The sequence below is a fragment of the Mixophyes fleayi genome, chromosome 1, assembly GCF_038048845.1.
Source record: "Mixophyes fleayi isolate aMixFle1 chromosome 1, aMixFle1.hap1, whole genome shotgun sequence".
Lineage (NCBI taxonomy): Eukaryota > Metazoa > Chordata > Amphibia > Anura > Limnodynastidae > Mixophyes > Mixophyes fleayi.
This window is the reverse complement of record NC_134402.1, coordinates 239052353-239057433: the sequence shown is the minus strand read 5'-3', so window position 1 is coordinate 239057433 and position 5081 is coordinate 239052353.

Here is a 5081-nt window from a genome sequence, read left to right as displayed (position 1 = left end):
TGAATTCCTGTTACTCATCTGCATAGAGTGAGAGTGTTCAACTGTGCTATTGTTTCTAGTGAAGAGTTATAACTGGATTATCAGGGATGTAAGAGGTACATATTCAAAGGCACCTCTGTAAAGTACTGTATGCAACTCAAGAATTATCTGCCTAATTTAGGTATATGCATAGACTGTAATGGCTCACAGGCCAATTATGCACCAAAAAGAGAGCTAAATGTATTATTGTGCGTTTACATGTTTAAAGGATTTGGGTGCGGTACCGTTTGATGTAAACTGTATAAATAACTGTGAAATTATTGCATAACATAAAATGTTTAACTGCTAATGGAAGTACTGCTGCAGGCAATCAAACCAGCTAGCGCAATTTCAGTGTCATCTATCATCATCAGTTATTTATATAGAGCCACTAATTCCGCAGCCCTATACAGAGAACTCATTCACATCAGTCCCTGCCCAATTGGAGCTTACAGTTTAAATTCCCTAACATACACACACACACACACACACACACACACACAGAGACTAAGGTCAATTTGATAGCAGCCAATTAACCTACCAGTATGTTTTTGGAGTGTGGGAGGAAACCGGAGCACCCAGGGGAAACCCACACAAACACGGGGAGAACATACAAACTCCACACAGATAAGGCCATGGTTGGGAATCGAACTCATAACCCCAGTGCTCTGAGGCAGGAGAGCTAACCACTTAGTCACTGTGCTGGCCACATCTATAGGCACTAATAAGTTTTTTAATATTTAAGCAATTATTGCCTTTATTATTGTATGTTGATTTGCTGTATGCTCGGTCATTATTTCATGTCAAAGATATAGTTTTGCTATAAAATACAGCAATGAAGTTGCTGCCCAATCCTTATCTAATAAATGTGCCAGGGTGGTTTCAACATCATTCTTGTGTTCCGCTAAAGTGTTTTTGTGCTTGTGGTCATAGTTATAGTGGTGGGCAAAAAGTTCTTTAAAAACTGGATCTTTCATCTTGAAACCCATTATACAGAAATAAACCATAAAGGAATGAAATAAAATAGTTGTTTCTGCTTGTTGAAAATGTCATTAACATAGATATGATCACCAAGAGCCTCCTCCTACAGCAACTTTGAGAAGCAAAACATTTTAATGAGGAGGGGTATGCCAAGGGAAGTATATGCAAAACAGTGGTCATTATTTTATGTAATGTAATATATTTCAGGAATTGTCCTCCAAATTGTTGGAAAAACTATTTATCGCAAAACCCTAAGGAGAAAATGTATCAATGTGTGGTTTTGGAAAAATTGAAAGTTTTCTGAGATTTTGGGGGGAGGTTTGAAAAACACTGATGTATGAGAGGGCTTAGTGATAAAAAAAAACATGCTGGAAAGTGTTGTTTTCAAAAGCGCCACCTTACAAATCACCATCCTGGCTTTTATCCATTACAAAATACAAAGTGCTGATGTATCAATCAGTGGTTACGGAAACCACGTGCTCTGCTTCAGTGTTGTCACTACAAAAAGGAATAAGTGCCCTCCACTTTTTGGCCACAAGTTTCTTCCAGTCTGTGTGCACACTGGTTGTAAAGCTTATACAGGTGACATTTTCAGGGCACTTTTCTCAACTGTTAATCTTTTGCACACATATATCTGCTTTCCAAACCAGGAGGCACATGGCAAGAGCTGGAGTAGAACTATATTGGTCAGATTGGTCAAATGCAGAAGGGATAGCTATTGGTATGTAAATAAAAAAAACATATATTGTACACTGCCATTATTAATCCTAATAAAAGTCTAGTTATTAGAGTTTAGCACATACTTGCCTACTCTCCCGGAATTTCCGTGAGGCTCGCGAATTTCGGGGAGTACTTCCGGACTCCCGGAAGAGTAGGCAAACCTCCCGGATTCTAAAAAATAGCGATATTCATGGCACTGAATCTCGTCATTAAGCCCCACCACCGCTACTCAATGCCATGAATTTGGACATTTTATAGTGGGAGCGGAGCTATGGTGACGCAAAGACACCCCCTCCTAACCCTGTCACATGACCTGTCCTCCCAGAGGAAAGTTGGCAAGTATGGTTTAGCATATTGCACTGTTGTTCAAGCTTATATCTAATACTCATTCTGGCAAAGTTTTTTTGTAAAAATATCACATGCATTGTTTTTATTGTTAGTATATAGGAGCACTTTCACTACGTCTCGCCTGCTGTGTTGCTATGGCAACCGCAGCATGACCACCTGTGTTCTAGTGAGGAAACAGGAAGTGGGAGCACATCCTGTCTCACCAGTAAAAATAACGGATGCAGTACTATATGCGCTCTGTCTGTATTTATAAAAGGCCCCCAAACACACAGAAGGTGACCAAAGGCGCCCCACTACTTATATCAGGGTTTCCCAAACCCAGTCCTCAGGGCTCCCTAACATTGCAGGTTTTCCATATCTCCTTGCTGGAGCACAGGTGTAGTCATTACTGACTGACACATTGTAACAGATCCACAGGTGGTATAATTATGTCACATGTGATCCAGAAAACCTGCACTGTTAGGGAGCCCTGAGGACTGGGTTTGGAAAACCCTGACTTATATACATAAGGGAGGAGTCTGTCTGCCCACAAATAACCTGCATGAATGTGCAGTATATATTAGACAACCATATCTGTATAATTGCAGTGTATACCACCATTATATACATATACAAGTGTATTTGTGTACAATACTGCATATTACTGTTATTGCTTGCTGTACTACAAGTTACCAACTGTGAGTAGCTGCATTTATTCATCTGTTTTTATCATCTTTAAAAAAACAGAAACCTGTTTAAGTTACAAAAGCGTTGTGGCTTAACATCCACATTAACACCGCTGAACACCTTTATTAACATCAAAAGGTATACCAACATTTATTATATTTGATGGTTAAGGTTTACATGTTTTGCACCAAAACCATTGTAAAGAAATTGCACATTCTAATATTTCTATTCGTATGTGGTCTGATTTATTGGCCACCCATTTAGCCTAAACCTTTATCCATGTACAAATACACATTGTGCGCCTAGGGGGTAAATAACTGCTTATTATTATTAACCTAAACAAAATTATATCGAGTTTCTCGTTTCTCTGTTCCCTTTACCTCCTTCCAAACTACAAACAATATACACAATTCCACACAAATAGCAGTGCAGACAGCCGACCCCTTTCTTTATTGGTTACTTAATAACAACTCTGTTGCATCAGCATACTCCTCCCCAGCACAGATATAATGAGGCTAAGTGTGATAGAACGTAGCTTTGGACTATTGAAGACAATGTTTAGCTGTCTTGATAAAACTAGTGTTGATGTCCCCTGGTGCTCTCAAATGTAAATGGGCAAGTAAGTGTGATACAATTTGATTCTGGAATTGGCCAGTCATTTGTCTCTGGATTTTAGATTTTAAGTGAGTTTGCAATTATAGGGTTGGGAGGTAATAGAGGAGGGGGGAAGGGCTTGTGGGAAGGGAAAAGGCAAGAGTAGGAATGTGGTGGTGGTGGTGGTGGAGGTGGGGATGCTAAAGAGGAAAGCCAGGACTTGTTGTATTGGTACCAAAGGTCCAGGTCTTATGAAATGCAGAGACCTTACCATTACGTAGGTTGGATAGGTATTCCATAGAGGAGACAAACCATATATGATTTAACAAGACATTTCTATTTGGGGGGGCCTGTTTTTCCATTCCCTAACAATTAGAAATTTAGCTGCATTACTTATGTGTGGAAAATGAATTAATTGCTTTGTTTAAGAGCAGTACTGGGCCAGCAGATAACCAATTTGCATTGATTTTAAAATACATATTATGCTTTTATATAGTTAAACATCACAAATCATTATATACATGCTTTTAAGGGTAATATTTTTTATATACTCACCAGACTAATGCTGAGACAGACTTCCGTCCATGTTCTGGGAGCACTTGTTTGAGTTCCTCTTCATAGCTTGAGCCAGATGTCACTCTCCTTTCTTCTGCTGCCTTTTCATTCACCCTCCATTTAATTATTAGTCAATATTTTGCAGCAGTTATCCACTGTTCTTCTTGAACATTGCTCCCTGACTTGGTGTTGCCAGAGTACAAACATGTGCCTCTGTCTCTTTGCCACTCTCTCCTACTTTCAGGCCTAATGGCATAGTTTCATCCTCCCTATTGTATCTTTACCCATCTCCTCTCCTAATAATAGCCATGACCCCCAACAAACAGGACAGATTAAACACAGGAAAAAAACAGTAGGCTAACAACACTGACACTTACACCACACTCAGACACAAATAACATAGACATTTATAGTAATACAAGTTAACCCGTGCATGATACTCATGCATTCTAGTCAAATAAAGCTACTTAAGGTGTTAAAAAGGTTCTTGTCATGCATTTGGGCCTAGCCCAGGCCTCCTCAGGGGAAGAGCGTTACTTCCCGACGCAAGCGCCCTTTTTTAACGTGGTTTTGTCCACATGTCACCACCTCATCATTTTTCTCCATCACCTCATCCTTCATCTTCATCGCCACATCCTTCATCAAGCTACTTAAGGTGTTAAAAACTCCCCACTGTCACCCCCGGCAACCACCAACCACTCCCAACTGTCACTTCTCCTTCAAGAAATATCTAGGTCAGTGTATAACTCTGCCCAGCAGGTGGCGGTGCAGCTTGGGGTTTTTTTTTTCACACACGCCACGAGGCATTTATATAGTAGATATTGATGCTATATAGAAAAAAGGTTAATAATAATAGTAATACCTGTGATTTTATGCTGCCATTGCAAAAGCATACTTAGTGTGAAATATTGCTTCAAGTAATGGCACCATGCTCCATATATAATAGCTATAGTATTTTATATACTACATTTAAGAAGTATAAATAACTGGATAGCCTAAAAAAAATCACAAATTATAATAGAAAAGGCACAATACATTAAAACGTAACATTATTTCTAGCAAACATTGAAACTGCTTTATTTTTAAATTGTGACAGTATAAACTTTTTTACCAATCCAATTAATTGGGATTTCTCTTACACTAAACATGCTGACCTAAAGAAAACAGAGAGATGACTAAATGTACACAGTCTTGAAAAT